The sequence below is a fragment of the Gopherus flavomarginatus genome, chromosome 1, assembly GCF_025201925.1.
Source record: "Gopherus flavomarginatus isolate rGopFla2 chromosome 1, rGopFla2.mat.asm, whole genome shotgun sequence".
NCBI lineage: Eukaryota > Metazoa > Chordata > Testudines > Testudinidae > Gopherus > Gopherus flavomarginatus.
In genome coordinates, this window is record NC_066617.1 from 259,666,102 (window position 1) to 259,682,743 (window position 16,642).

The 16,642-nt window shown below is 43.8% G+C and overlaps 1 protein-coding gene across 6 annotated transcripts in view; it reads right to left on the reverse strand.

The window, feature by feature from the left end:
- Positions 1–8,893, reverse strand: part of MCF2L (MCF.2 cell line derived transforming sequence like) — a 280,436-nt gene extending 271,543 nt beyond the window's left edge. For 5 of the 6 annotated variants that reach the window (XM_050947239.1, XM_050947250.1, XM_050947219.1 and 2 more), the window contains exon 1: positions 8,807–8,893. The gene's annotated coding sequence lies outside the window, so the exon portion shown is untranslated. The remainder of the gene's footprint in view (positions 1–8,806) is intronic. The other variant, XM_050947281.1, reaches the window with a different exon arrangement.
- Positions 8,894–16,642: the final 7,749 nt, after the last annotated feature.

Consider the following 16,642-nt stretch of genomic DNA (forward strand, 5'->3'; position numbering starts at 1 on the left):
ATGTAGTTCATGGAGGGATAAGTAGCCCTCGTGGAGGGTCACATGTACACTGGAGAGAGATTTGAGGTGGACTGGAAAGGGCAGAAGGGAGGAAAAAGGACATGCAATTTCTTTGGGACGTTAAAGCTATTATCATGTGCCTGCATCATTCACTGTGCCATTGGCAGATATGAGGTCCATGAGGGTCATTCCAAAGATACTGAAGTATCCTCAGTCACATAGTGTTCATAATAGTCTTGGGATTTGGTCAAACCCAGAAAAGTCGCACAAAACTAGATTACCATTTTGGAAAAAAACTAATTTTCAGCTCAGTACTCGCCAACTGTGATATGTGATTTTTGTTTCACGACACAACGTAATAGAATGAAAATGTTTCCACTTCTCAAAGTTCTGCCTGCCCTCTGAGTTCCTACATACAAATGCTGCTCTGACTTGTCTACTGTTGCAAACAACCCCATTGACTTCAATGTTGTTGCAAATGGGAGAAGTCTGGGCAGAATTTGGAACCATCTGTCAATGTGTCAACAAAGCAACACAATAAAAATTTGGTTCTCGGATCAGTCAAACAGTCAGAATATAAATGTCTTCTGACAAGATTACCTAGAGATTGTAAGTGAATTCTGTTGGCTGGAAAAGAGACATAGCCAGGGCTTCCAGAAGACGCAATGACTCAGTGCACCACTACAGCTCATAGAGCTCCTATAGAGCCCTAACCATAAGTTAAGGCTGCTTTTCCCTGGCAGAACCCCAGGAGAAGGGTGCAAACTAGGGATGTAAATACTGGTTAAAAAAGTTAACCGGTTAAACGATTAAAATTATGTTGTTTAACCGGGATGGCTCTGGCTAGGGTCCTGCCTGGACCAGCCCCAACCTAGCGCTGGGGTCCCTGCAGCCAGCAGGGGTTAGCAGTGAGGTCTGGTTAACCATTCCACCTAGTGCAAAACTGAGAGGCATAGTTGCAAATTGCACCTCCATCTCCGTGTCAAGAAATGTGTGCATCAAGCCCATTATCTAGAAAGCCAGCCTGCGGCATTTATAATGGATGTGCAGCAAGGTGTGCAATGAATGCAAATATTTTGGGGGTATATGTAACAGATGTTTATTGCAGGAGGTATATGATATATGAAAGCTATATGTCGTAAGCTCTGAGGAGAAAAAGGTGGGTGTGCGCACCTTGGGTTAATGAAGATTGTGCTCAAAGACTTGCACACTGTGGATAGGACACATGAGAGTTCATAATCCTCACCCAAAGAGGTAAAGCTGGTCCAGTCTGTTTTACCCAGACAGTACATGAAATCTGAATGGTCTTTCAGCGTGTTAACATAACTCAATTTTCTATTGTCATCAACCTTCATTGGCTGTGACTTTATTAAAGCAAATGTTAAAAAAATTATATAGTACACAGGTTAAGAAAAGGGTATATGTACATCTGGATATAGTGCTTACAAAGGGTTCAAAAAAGAACTAGATAAATTAATGGAGGAGAGGTCCACCAACGGCTATTACCCAAGATGGGCAGGAATGGTGTCCCTAGCCTCTGTTTGCCAGAAGCTGGGAATGAGCGACAGGGGATGGATCACTTATGTTAATCCATAATATCCCTCCAATTGCAAGCCAACATGCTATTGGATTTCTTTGCTGTTTCATGTTGAACTGATCTATATTGCATGAGCTATTTCACTGATGGCATTTATTTTGTGCATTATTTCTATGTAAGTGCAACATTTTACACTTAAAGTATTAATGTGTCTAATTCCCCTCTGAGCCTACAAACCCAGTAATTCTCACAAATAATTTTGAGTTTTTACCCAATCTTCAGCAAAGATTTAATAGTACATTGCTGGAACATGGTTTAACAGTACTAACATTCCAATATATATTCCAGTACATTCACTGTTATTTAAAACTATGAAGTATTATAAATAAAATTGAAGTACACTTGTCAAAACAAGTTAATGAACACATGATGCAATATTCTTCACATTCATATTTGTTTGCTTCCTTACAATGGGTCTACAAATCATGATTCTCAATTAGGAAGGTTTCATTTACACAAAACAATATAGAAACTATCTGCCTAAATGCAGTATGACATACTACAGATAGATGACAGACTTTTTCATGTAATTCCAATAAAGAATGTAATGCACTTTAGAACTATTAACAAAACAAGGCCAATTAAACTACTGGCAAGCTTTATTTCTTAAGTTCAACCTTCTTCCTAAGGATATTCATTTTACTTTTTGCTCGGAGGGGGGGGGAGAGCATATTTTATCTCCAAGGTATATTTAAATTGATTTTAAAAGGTGTAGGATACTTTAAGATTGAAGAGCTTTTTCTCCTTCAGAAGCTTACTGTGATCATCGCTTTAATCTAACTATCAGAGATGTCTAGTCCTCCAAGATAAACTTTGACTTTCTATTAAAAAAATCCCCTGTAGAGGATTATCAACCTCCCAATATGATTTTAAGAAGGGAAAGTTAATCTCCGAGCAGTCGCAGCTACAGTGCGAGTAAAACTGAGACCCAACAAGTCTTCAAAGGGGATTAAGATAATCAAGTGTAACTGTGTGTAATAAAAAGCTTCTCTCATGCTAATCTTTTCATGTTTCAGGTAGCCTTGCCTCTTTTTAGTATGAAAATTGACAATATTTATACATTAAAATTATTTCTCTCAGTCTCTCCTCCTACCTAGTGAGGACAGCCCCACAAGTTAATTACATGTTTTGCAAATTAATCCAAAATATGACAGTTTAAGACACCTGACGAAGTATTACAAAATTCTGGAGAAGAATTTTTTTTAATGCAACATCCACAACACAGGATCATGGACATGCACACTCTGAACTCAGGGAAACCCATTTGTATAGTGCGTATGCTAGGAAAATAATTTGCTTGTGAACAACTGAAAATATGAGGTCAAATCATGCATCCATTTTACAGTCACAAACTGACTACACACAATGTGACTAAGTACAGTCTGCTTAGAGCACAAGGCAAGGGAAACATATAAGGGATCAGCATTGTCATGCAGGTAGGAGATGCAAAACTGCTCAGGTGACAGTGAATTTATGTAAATGAGTTGCCCACTTCCCAAGCAGCCTTACATGAATTTGACCCTAACTCCCTCACAAGCTTGATCCCTAGATTTGGAAATATTTTCTTCATGGCACCAGCAGAGGGGGAAAAAATCAGGGCCCCTTAGTTAAAAAGGAGATTTGACCGATGTGTAAATGAGAGGTGGCTGCTCAAGGAGAGAGCTTGCCCTCAAGATCTGTGTTAATTTTCATTCCTGTAGAACCCATGTGGGTCTTGTGGCACTCACACAAGTGCACCACAGAAGCAGCTTGGACTTGGACTGGCATATACCAATTAAATTGTTGGGTATGCCAAATATTTGTACTTACCTTTAGAGCATTATTAGCAAACCTAATGTGCTGTGCCCCCACTGCTCAAATGCCCTCTGTCTCCTACCAAAAAAAATTCACTTTCCATGGACCTAGCTTGCATAGATCTTTAAGAAATGTTGAAATACCTCGACAGACACTAGAATACCACCATGCTGCATCCTGCCATGCAGAACTATTCTAAAAATTTAAGAAACTATGGGAAAGTTTTCATCAATTATACCAGTATAATTTCCCCACCCAGCCCACGAAGACACTTAGTCCAGTATAAGAGTACCTTATTTTAGCTTAACTAAAACCCATTCCCAAAAGACATAAGCTAAATTGACAAAACCTGCTGTTGCACCGGAATAGATGTGCCTAAATGGGGTTTATACTAGTATAAATATATTTGTTTAAAAACTTAGGGTTTGTCCTCACAGGAAAGTTGTGTGCTAAGTTGTGAATTTATTGTGCAATTTTCTAACATTAACAAAGGTTACCTGCATACACTGAGTGGAGTATGCTGTTTGTACCCACCCTAACACATTAGAGAAGGGGCACCAAATTAATTTCTTGGAGAAGGCCAAATTCCATCTTTAACTATGGTTCAGGATTGTGGTATACTTTACTGACTACCTGCTAACCACAACCCATAAACACAACTTCCACTGATGCCAATGGGAGATTTGCAGAAAGACCTAGTTACATAATAGCTAAACTTAGTAACGATTTCCTCAGTATTGTCACATACATCTGTGACTCTAAGAGCACCCCAATGCCAGAGGGCAAGGGCTCCCTGGTATGTAGCAGTGAGTCTCAGCTGACCTGACTAGCTTACTGTTGTCTTGCAATATTTCATTGGAAAATTGGTAACAGACTAGTAATTAATACTATAATGTGATGTATCTATGGGCCATATATAAATAATTATAGATATTTGCTGGAAATATGATCCTCAAATGTGTTTGGCAGACTGTGCATAAGCCCACCTGGTCCTAGACAAAGGAATTTTATTTTTTTCAGGCTTGACTGTATCTCCAATGTAAATAAAACAAGGCATTAGGAACCATTAGGAAAGAGATAGATAAGACAGAAAATTTCATAATGCCACTATATAAGCTCATGGTAAGCCCACATCTTGAGTACTGCATGCAATTCTATTCATCCCATCAGAAAAAAAGATTAGAATTGGAAAAAGTACAGAGAAGAGCAACAAAAATGGTTAAGGGTATGGAACAGCTTCCATATGAGGAGAGATTAAAAAGCCCAGGACTGCTCAGTTTAGAAAAGAGACAACTAAGGGGGTATATGATAGAGATCTATAAAAATCATGAATGATGTGGAGAAAGTGAATAAGGAAATACGATTTACCCTTTCACATAAACACGTGAACCAGGGGTCACCCGATGAAATTAATAATCAGCAGCTTTAAAACAAACATAAGGAAGTACTTCTTCATACAACGCACAGTCAACTTATGGAACTCCTAGCCAGCGATGTTCTGAAGGTCAAATGTGTAACAGGGTTAAAAAAAGAACTAGATAAGTTCATGGAGGATAGGTCCATCAACAACTATTAGCCAAGATGATCAGGGATGCAAATGCATGCTCTGTGTCAGGAGTCTCCAAAACTGACTGCTAGCAGCTGGGAGTGGATGATGGGATGGATCACTCAATGCTCTGTTCAGTCCATTCCTTCTGACACCTTCCTGCCTCTGTGTCTCTTTGCTGTCTCCAAACTGAATAACTTCTGTGAGAGTCCAGTGAGAGGGACTGAACACTTCAGAGGAAACAGTTTGGGGAAAACTTGGTTCTGGAAGGGCTTTTGGGGCCACCTGGCAAGGAGTAACCGAGCTGTGAAAACCAGGATGAGGCCATTGCGTTCTGAGCCAAAGCTGCACACCACAGAAGCAGCCGGGGTTACATGGCAGGTAGTGACATAATACCTTACTGATCTGGGTGAACCCCCAAAGCATCACATCCTCCTCACTCATTGGGAAAATGAGTTTCTCCCTTTAAGAGGGCTGCTTTTTTCAGCCCATTGTTTCCTCTTTATTCCTCATCCTCCTTTTTGATCCCTTCCCATCTTGGTCTCCTTTCTTCCTCTTGGTTCACATTTTGGACATTATCTTGACAACCAGGAGGCTTAGAAATTTACTTCTTATTTTAAATAGTAAACATTAATACTGCAGAATTTGAATTTGCTATGCAGATCAATTAAGTAAATCAAGTGGGTTGGTTGGTTGACACTCTTGTCTGAAACACTGATAAATCTCCAGATAGGAGTTATAATTTGTCATAAGAACACCTCTACCAATAGCGCACTATTCTCATGTAAAAGATATGACAAACATAATACCCAAAATAGGATGCTACCAATATTCTATACACAGTTTTGTTTCACCCAGGCTCACCAATGGCTAAGTATGTGAATCCTAAAAACCAGACTAGATTGCCTTCAGTTTAGAACATAGAGAAAGGGTAACCAATTATTTTTCATTAAAGTCCAAATTTCTAGGTTGAGGCAGAATCCCAAGAAAATAATAGAACAACAGCAGCAACGATAAGAAGAAGATTTTGTGATCCATTCAAAACCATCTGGCAGTCTGGATTTGCCTGTGGTCTGCCTATTGAATACCTTGATGTAAAATGTATTCTGCTTTCCTTAATGTTAATGTATATATCACATGATTTATCACTGGTATTTTACTTATTGTGGAGATGATATAATTGTCTTGAAAAATTAAGTTTGAATGTCAGGGACCCTCCTCTGCATAAAGTTCATTCGACAGCATCCAACTGCTGTAGCATGATCAGAGGAAAACATGCACTCTGCTCCTTTCGGAAGAAATCAGTTAGCTGATTTCTGATCTGCTTGTTTTTTTCAATTCAATTAAGTAACTGGATATTGAACACTTTGTTTACGAAACTTGTGTAGATTTAATAGGCAGGTTCTATTACCTTGTAACAGATGGTAATTGACAACACTTCTTCAGCATTAAAATAGAACTACAGAAATTACTTAAAAGCCTTTAGGAAAATTAACATTTCAAATTAATAAGTTTACAATATTACAGCATAGTATGGGGTGGCCAGACCTACTGATCCTCTGAGCTGCCTACAATCTTCAAAAGTTTGAGAGTTGCTGGGTGGCACCTGCCGGGGCACGGAGGTTCTGCCCTAATGCCCCCCCGCAAGGCTAAAGCCCCAAAACCACACTCCCCACAGGGCAGAAGCCACAAGCCCTGCCACTTCCCTCTTCCCAGGGCTGGCGCTTCCATTTAGGCGACCTAGGCGGTCGCCTAGGGCGCTAGGATTTGGGGGGGGTGGCATTTTGCCACCCTCGGCAGCAATTCGGCAGCAGGAGGTCCTTCCATGCTCTGGGTCTTCAGCGGCAATTGTGGCGGGTCCTTCACTCGCTCTGGGACTCGCCGCCGAAGTGCTCCAAAGACCGGGAGTGCGGAAGGACCCCCACCTAGGGCGCCAAAAACCCTGGCGCCACTCCTGCCTCTTCCCCCCCACCCCGGCCCCGTAGGAGGAGAAAGGAGGTGCGGGATGGCTCCACAAACTGCACTTTAACTGTAAAAGATGCATGCAGCTCACAAGCCACAGTTTGGTCATGCCTGGCCTAGTATCTCCTGTAGGTCTCTCTCCTCCCCCAGCTACTCACATATGCAACTTCCTTCAGTGTTGCATAAGTGGGCCCTTCTTCCACCAAAGATACAGAAGTCAATAAAAAAAGGTTCTATGGATGCTCAGTTGTTCTTGGACAGTAGATTCTTGAGTCAGTAAAGCATGCCAATTCAGGAAGAACACAAGCATATTCTTAAAGTTATACATGAGGTTAAATCCCAATGAAATAAACAAGATTTAAGCCAGTGCTCAAGTATGTTCCTGAATTGTGAATTAAATCAATAGCAGTTGGTTTTGTCTTTTAATACAGTATTTGACATTAGCAATGTATTTTGTTTGTCATGAGTTATTCTTTATACATACCCTGATCCTGCAAACAGCCATGTGATTAATCTTACGTATTCAAATACTTCCCAGTAATCAGCCCCAACCATTCAAAAGATTCATAAGATTGACTTCAAAACTATGAGATTGTGTTTAAATAATAAATGTTGGGTTCTATTTACCTTAATGGTTCACATTTTCAACCTTTCCTCTGCAATAACGGCTAGAAATTTACTTAAAAAATAAATAAAAACTGAGATTATCACATAACTTTATGAACCTAATGAATCCAGAGACTGGGGCTTTAAGACAGAAACCAAATGTTGCAAGAGTTGGCAAAGCTGATTCCACTAAACCCACTGGCAATGCAGTACTTTCATTCAGGTATATATTACTTACAGGATTGGGGCCTTAAAAGAGATACTGTTAGATCTATATAGGCCCAAAGTTTAGGACTTGCAAATCTTCTGCAACACCTAACAGGTGAAATATTTCTATTTTTAAAAAACATATCAGTAAAAGGTGTTTTTAAACATATCTTTCCCTGTAGTCTTTGGGTTGTAAATAACCCTTTTCCTAAATAGAAACCAGAATGAAACACTCATTAGAAAAGGGCTACAAACAAAAGGAAGCCTGGCTAATCCATTTTGAAAGTCCAAACTGAAACTGAGTGAAATATAAAATGCAAACAGCTAGCACAAGCAGAAAAAAAAAAGTGACATATCTCTATATCTAGATAGATTTCTATTTCACATTTAATAATATCAGGTATTATTAGCAACACCACGAGGGAGATTTTTTGAACATAAATATTAATTTAAGTGTCCCTTGATGTGAAAAATTCTTTGTTCAACTATGGAAAAAACAATACAAGGCTTGTTTTTTCCTAGCACTCTCATTCATTTCTAATGCAACCTGAAAAGACGACACCCTGCAATATGGATCAGATTTACCCGGGTTGGACAATCGGGTGGCAGATTTTTCCCAGCAGCCGGGAACTATCCCCGCACTTCTGCTTTAACCCACACCACGACCGGAGATGAAGCGCTGGTCCCAGCCCTGACCCCAAGCGACAACTCAGACCGGGCAGCTCCATGCGGGGGCAGGCGGAGCGCCCTTAGCCCCGAAAGGGGCAGCGCGGGCCGGGCTGGGGCACTTGCAGGCTTCTGCCGCGCTCCCCGGGGAATGAACGGGCCGGACTCAGGCAAGAGACCTCGGCGAGCGGTGCGGCTCCTCGCCCGCGCCTCTCACCTCGTGCCCCCGCCGCGAGCCCCCAGCAGCCGCCACATCCCTGCAGCGGCTGCTCCTGCCCCATGGAGGGGAGCCAAGGGCGGGGCTTTAACCCCCCACCCCAGGCTGCTCTGTGCGGCCACAAGCGGGGGGGGGCTCCGCTGTTTGCCCCCCCAGGGGACCAGCCCCAAGTCCAGCGCATGAGAAGGGGGCGCGCCCCGAGCACACTCACCTGGGAGCGCTGCTAGTGCTGCTGCCGGGGGCTGAGCGCCGAGCACAACCCCGCCCGCCAGGCTCCGCGTCCCCCTGCGCCCGCGGCTGGTGTCAGCGCTTTGCCTTTGCAGGCGGCAGCGGGCAGGCGCCCCCGGCGCGGCAGGGAGGAGAAATAAGCGCGGCTCTCGGCCGCCCCCTCCCCGCCCAGGCGGGGCGTGGTATGGTGGGTGGGGGGCAGCAACTCCGCCCCCTACCGCCCCTCGCCGCAGGGGGTGGCAGCCGCGCTCCTTTGTTCCCGGGGTGGGAGCAGCCCCGAGCGGGAGCACCGCAGCGGCTGTCGCGTCCGCCCCGCCCACCCCCGCCTTGGGCACTCTCCCGCCGGCCCGTTGCTCAGGCACTCGCTGTGGGTAGGAGCTGGCGCACCTGGGCCAGCCCTTTAACGCAGCCGCGTCCAGTCGCGGGGCTGGGCTCCCTTGGTGACAGGAATAAGAACAATGCAAAGGAACATAAGCTGCCGTCCGCCCTCCAAGGCTCTTGGAGCCCTTCCCAGCACTGCTGTGGGGAGGGGGACTGAGGCGCGGGAGAGTTCTCCCGCTTGCTTGAGGTCACGCAGCCAGCCCGGACCGAGCTCGCGGGGAATAGGTCCCAGGCTTCTGTTCGCAACCTTGGACCCCCCCCCCAGCCAGCGCCTTAGTTGCCAGAGTAGTCTGTCCACTTCAGCCACCCACGCGGCGCAGAGCTGAGAATCGCCCCAGCTTCTCCTTCCTTACACAAAAGATCTTAGTTCAGTGCAAACTTCCTTTCCTCTTGCTTTGCTGCTGGGCCTGTGACCGCACCTGCTGTGTTATAACACTCCAGTCCTCCCGGGAAACCACTGAACCATCAGGACTCACCTGGTATGATCAGTGGGAGAAGATAATCCAGGGTTTTTTGGTCTCAAAGTCTGTCCAAAACTTAAATTTTTTGGAAGGCTTTTGAATTTTTGTTTATATTTACTGCTACATAGCTGAACAAATGGACAGGTGGATGGTGATAAGTTTTTGTTTTCCATTCTAACCCAAACTCAGTCACTCATAACTTTTCTGAAGAGTGTGCTTGGGGCTGAAGTTTTCTCTTACTGTTACTTATTATAGATAGCACCACCTATAGCTAAGATTGCCTAATACTTACCATGATCAGAGCTGTTGCCAGTCCTGTTCCTCCTCTATCACAAACTTGTATAACACAAGTCTTACACAAAAAGATTAGAATTTTCAAAAGGCAGTTGTAAGAATTCAAAAATGATGCCTCATTCTCTGGCTGGATGGTGGAGATGACACAATAATCATTTGGGTTGGACATTTCAAGTCTACATTAGAGTATGGGTCACCCTTAGATACACCAGCTTCTCCAGGAAGAAGTTATGTTGCTCAGCAGAATGGGATAAAATGACCAGTTTCATTCAGCACACTAGGTCCTCTACCTTCAGAAAGTAAAGGGAGAAGACTGAGGTCCAAGGCTGACAATCTGGAAGTGCTCCTGGTCAGGACCCTCTGCAGGCACCACTGTGGCAGCTCTACCGGAGCCACCTGCTGCCCCCTCCGGCAAAACAGCACCCACCAATTATTCTGGCACCCTAGGCGATTGCCTAGGCTGCCTAAATGGTAGCACCGGCCCTGCTCCTGGTGTTACCAAGTACCTATCTTGAATAAAGCAACAAACAGTCCTGTGGCACCTTATAGACTAACAGACATATTGGAGCATAAGCTTTCCTGGATAAATACTCACTTCGTCAGACACATTCTGTCTTGAATAGGTAACTTTAAATCTCTTTTTTTTTGCAGCAGTTTAGGTAGCTTGCAAGTTTGTGTTTGCAGGATTAACTCCTGGTGAACAGTAATTCAGCTGAATGGCTGATCAAAGTTCTGGTGATACAGATTTTCTCTTGGGTGGCAACCAAGATCAGTCAATTGAATAGTGCCTGAAATCAGGTGCCTAATTAGTAAGGAAGTGTACATGCTTGTGTAGGTGCTTTAAGGATTGTCAGTGTTGTTGTTTGGTAACAGTTCCAATCAAGACTATTGTGGAGGAAGTTTAAAACTGAAGCTGTTACTATTGTTAACTAGGATTGTGACAAACTGTCCATGTGTCTATTATAAATTAAGGGTTAGATACTGCATTTTGAGTTCTAGGTACATACGGACATAAACTAAGATTAAGTGTGAAAACCTCATGAATTGCACTCAGTCTATAGAATCTGTGAATAAAATATAGAAGTTCATGTTAGATATTTAAGAGTGTTAACCATATCCTGGGGCTAATATGATTTGTGTGGGTATAGGTTAAAAGGGTTGACTACTATAGATCCATTGGGAAGGCAATCTTGGTGAAGTGGCATGTGAGTAATTGACCACACTGCCTTATGCCTTAGCTTTGGGTGTTTTCCTCTGCTGTGTTAATTAACTAGCATTTATAACTAATTGGCACAAGTGAGGATCTGTTCTGAGAGGCTCAGTCAAAATTCCAAACAAGGTCACTTTCTCAGGATAATTGTTGAATAATAATGGTGTATTCTTTCATGGTTGTGTTATGAGATTCTTAAAGGCTGAATGGTTATCATGTTTACCAGTTTTTTTCTAGTATATATAAATCCAATCATAATCCAATGTTATTTTACTTTTTTTATCCTATACTATTGATTGCTGTTGTTAGGGGCAGATAATAAAACTCTATACAATCAAATCATGTGTCCTTTTAATTTAGGTAAGCAACTGGTATCCAAAGAACCTTAAGAAAGGTGACATGAGTAATCTGTTTAACCGAGGTTTATTATACCCTATCTTTCTTAAAGTCACTTGTAACTTTGCCAAACTTAAATTGTGCAGTGTGATAACCTGAGTCCCAGATTTGGACCTTAGCGTCCAAAATATGGGGGTTAGCATGAAAACCTCCAAGCTTAGTTACCAGCTTGGACCTGGTACCTGCTGCCACCACCCAAAAAATTAGAGTGTTTTGGGGCACTCTGGTCCCCCTGAAAAACCTTCCCTGGGGACCCCAAGACCCAAATCCCTTGAGTCTCACAACAAAGGGAAATAATCCTTTTTCCCTTCCCCCCTCCAGGTGCTCCTGGAGAGATACACAGACACAAGCTCTGTGAACCCAAACAGAGTGAATCTCCCTCTCTGTTCCCAATCCTGGAAACAAAAAGTACTTTCCTATTCCCCCAGAGGGAATGCAAGGTCAGGCTAGCAATCCAACACACAAATCTCCCCTTGATTTCTTCCTCCCACCAATTCCCTGGTGAGTACAGACTCAATTTCCCTGAAGTAAAGAAAAACTCCAACAGGTCTTAAAAGAAAGCTTTATATAAAAAGAAAGAAAAATAAGTACAAATGTTCTCTCTGTATTGAGATAATACAACACAGGGTCAATTGCTTAAAAGAATATTGAATAAACAGCCTTATTCCAAAAGAATACAAATCAAAGCACTCCAGCACTTATATTCATGCAAATACCAAAGAAAAGAAACCATATAACTTACTATCTGATCTCTTTGTCCTTACACTTGGAAACAGAAGACTAGAAAGTAGAACTACTTCTCCAAAGCTCAGAGAAAGCAGGCAGGCAGAAAACAAAAGACCTTAGACACTCAATTCCCTCCACCCAAAGTTGAAAAAAATCCGGTTTCCTGATTGGTCCTCTGGTCAGGTGCTTCAGGTGAAAGAGACATTAACCCTTAGCTATCTGTTTATGACACGCCCCCCAAATTGCAGACAGTGGGGAAGCTCACTGGCGGCGATTTCCTTCTAGAACTTGAAAATAAACAGATTAATACAACACATACACCTTTACATATACTCCTAAGTATATAACTAACAGACTTGTACATTTTAAGAACACTTTTTAACTACTGAATTGTGGGAAACTTTCACGGGAGAGTGCAGGCGTCTTTTTTGGGAAAGGGCCCAGAATATCCACAGCTACTCGCTGAAATGGGACCTCAATTATGGGGAGTGGCTGGAGAGGGGCCTTGACCTGGTCTTGAGGCTTTCCCACTCTTTGGCATACCTCACAAGACCGGACATACTTGGCAACGTCCTTGCCCATCCCCTCCCAGTGGAAGGACTTCCCCAACCGGTCCTTGGTTCTGTTCACCCCAGCATGGCCACTGGGATGATCATGGGCTAAGCTTAAGAGCTTCCCCCGGTACTTAGTTGGAACCACCAACTGTTTTTGCGGCTGCCATTCTTCCCGGTGTCCACCAGAAAGAATTTTTTTGTATAAAAGTCCTTGGTCTATAACAAACCGGGATCGATTAGAAGAGCTGAGAGGCGGTGGGGTGCTTCGTGCCGCCGCCCAAGCTTTCTGAAGGCTGTCATCCGCTTCCTGCTCAGTCTGGAACTGTTTCCTTGAGTCTGGGGTCACCAGTTCTTCCTCAGACTGTGGACTTGGGCTTGGTCCCTCTGGAAGCGATGTAGGTGATGGGGTTGTTTCCGTTGCTGGTGAACCGCTCTCCGCTGGTGCACCTGAGGGTATTTCAGGCTCTGGCCGAGCCTTTTGGGTATGGCTGTCTGTGGCTTCTGCCAGTTTTGGCTCGCTGGCGCCCTCTGGCGTTGAGTTTGAAGATGTAGTTGCACTTGTTGGTGCTGGTTGCTGTTCCAGTTCCGGGCCTGGGACTGGAGATGCTGTGGCTGTTTCAGTGGTAGGCATGGAATCCGGGTCCACTACCTCTGTCTGGGTCTCTGGTAACACAGACGGGGCCTCTGTGGACGGTTCAGGAACAGGAATGGGTCTGGAAGCTTGCCTGGTTTGGCTACGTGTAACCATTCCCACTCTCTTGGCCCGCCTCACCTGGTTGGCCAAGTCTTCCCCCAGTAGCATGGGGATAGGATAATTGTCATAGACTGCAAAAGTCCACATTCCTGACCAGCCTTTGTACTGGACAGGCAGTTGAGCTGTAGGCAAGTCTACAGCTTGTGACATGAAGGGGTAAATTGTAACTTTGGCCTTTGGGTTGATGAATTTGGGGTCAACGAAGGATTGGTGGATAGCTGACACTTGTGCCCCCGTGTCTCTCCACGCAGTAACCTTCTTTCCGCCCACTCTCAAATTTTCCCTTCGCTCCAAGGGTATTTGAGAGGCATCCGGGCCTGGGGATCTTTGGTGTGATGGTGGTGTAATGAATTGCACTCGCATGGTGTTCTTGGGACAGTTGGCCTTGATATGTCCCAGTTCATTACTCTTAAAGCATCTTCCATCTGATGGGTCACTGGGCCGAGGTGAGTTACTGGAGACTGGTGAGGTTGAAGGGTAGGGTATCTGTGGCTTTACTTGGGTGGTATGTGGGGTCTTTGGCTGTCCTCGGTTGTAGGGTTTATGGTCTGTGTGCCCCCTGGGGTAATCGTTCCCCTTGACAGTAGCTTTCTTGCTTTCTGCCAGTTCCATTCATTTGGCTCCAATCTCCCCCGCCTCAGCGATATTCTTGTGGTTTCCATCTTGTATGTACCGTGTGATGTCTTCAGGAACACCATCCAAGAACTGCTCCATTTGTATGAGGAGGTTCAGTTCTTCCAAGGTTTGAATGTTGTTTCCTGTTAGCCAGGCCTCATAGTTTTTTGCAATGTAGTAGGCGTGTTTGGGAAATGACACCTCTGGTTTCCACTTTTGGGTTCTGAAGCGCCGATGGGCATGATCTGGGGTTATCCCCATCCTGTATCTGGCCTTGGTTAGAAAAAGTTTATAGTCATTCATTTGGTGCTTAGGCATTTCAGCTGCCACCTCTGCTAAAGGTCCACTGAGCTGTGACCTCAATTCTACCATGTACTGGTCTTCGGGAATGCTGTACCCAAGACAGGCTCTTTCAAAATTTTCCAAGAAGGCCTCGGTGTCATCACCTGCCTTGTAGGTGGGAAATTTCCTGTGCTGTGGAGCAATATTTGGCGCCGGGTTGTTAGGGTTGGCTGGCACATGCAGCCCAGCTTTTGCCAACTCCAGTTTATGTTTTCTCTGTTTTTCCTTCTCTTCATTCTCTTTTTGTTGTTTTTCCATTTCTTTTTGTTGTTTTTCCATTTCTTTTTGGTGTTTTTCCATTTTTCGGTGGTGGGCCAACTCTTCTTCTGCTTGTTTCCTTCGGTAGGCTATCTCTTCTTCTTCTAGTTTTCTTTTGTGTGCTGCCTCTTGGGCTGCCTGTTCTCTTTGGAAGGCTGCCAGTTTCATGCTTTCTTCCTTTTCTTTCATCTCCATCTGTCGCCTGTGTTCAGCTTCTTTGATTTGCTCTTCGGCATCAATTTTTGCCTTAGAAGTCATGGTTCCTGTTTTCTTGTGTTGGGGTGCCCTCCGGTGTTTATCTTCTGAACTGCAGGTTCTGTTGCCTCCTGAAGTCTGCCTAGCAACAGTGCTTTTTTCCTTTTCTCTCTCTAGCTAATGTTCAATGAAAGGAAACCAGAAAAACCACTTTATTTGCATGCATATAAGTGCCGGTACTTGCCTCCTAATGGGAGGGCTATTGCATGACAAAAGACCCTTAACATGCAAGCCACAAACTGCGAGAGAGAGCAGAAAAAAAAATTCTCTCTGGTTCCCTTTTAAAACCAACTGCTTCTCTCTGCTAAAAAGCCCTTAGCAGAGAAAAGAAAAATATAATATTTCTACTGGCTTCTGGGTTCTGTCTATCTCCCACCAGCTGCCACTCATGACATAACCTTAGTCCCAGATTTGGACCTTAGTGTCCAAAATATGGGGGTTAGCATGAAAACCTCCAAGCTTAGTTACCAGCTTGGACCTGGTACCTGCTGCTACCACCCAAAAAATTAGAGTGTTTTGGGGCACTCTGGTCCCCCTGAAAAACCTTCCCTGGGGACCCCAAGACCCAAATCCCTTGAGTCTCACAACAAAGGGAAATAATCCTTTTTCCCTTCCCCCCTCCAGGTGCTCCTGGAGAGATACACAGACACAAGCTCTGTGAACCCAAACAGAGTGAATCTCCCTCTCTGTTCCCAATCCTGGAAACAAAAAGTACTTTCCTATTCCCCCAGAGGGAATGCAAGGTCAGGCTAGCAATCCAACACACAAATCTCCCCTTGATTTCTTCCTCCCACCAATTCCCTGGTGAGTACAGACTCAATTTCCCTGAAGTAAAGAAAAACTCCAACAGGTCTTAAAAGAAAGCTTTATATAAAAAGAAAGAAAAATAAGTACAAATGTTCTCTCTGTATTGAGATAATACAACACAGGGTCAATTGCTTAAAAGAATATTGAATAAACAGCCTTATTCCAAAAGAATACAAATCAAAGCACTCCAGCACTTATATTCATGCAAATACCAAAGAAAAGAAACCATATAACTTACTATCTGATCTCTTTGTCCTTACACTTGGAAACAGAAGACTAGAAAGTAGAACTACTTCTCCAAAGCTCAGAGAAAGCAGGCAGGCAGAAAACAAAAGAACTTAGACACTCAATTCCCTCCACCCAAAGTTGAAAAAAATCCGGTTTCCTGATTGGTCCTCTGGTCAGGTGCTTCAGGTAAAAGAGACATTAACCCTTAGCTATCTGTTTATGACATGCAGGTTGATATTTTCCATGCCAGATGTTTGCCTTAGGCTGAATATTTTAAGGACCTTTCAGCTAAAATAGTTTAGCCCTTTCCAGGGAAAGATAAATTTTGTCCATATTACTGCCTACATCTTTTGTTGACGCTCTAGTGCCGCCCACCTTTGGAGCAGGGACTCGAAATTTGATATTTATCCAAGTGTCAGCTTTTGCCATCCACATGAAAATTCACTACATTTGGGAAAGTTACAAGCCTCCAAACAGTCTGTTTGCACAAGCTCAGCCGAGGCTTCTTGGAGTTTGCCAGCTAAGTTCTCTGAAGATT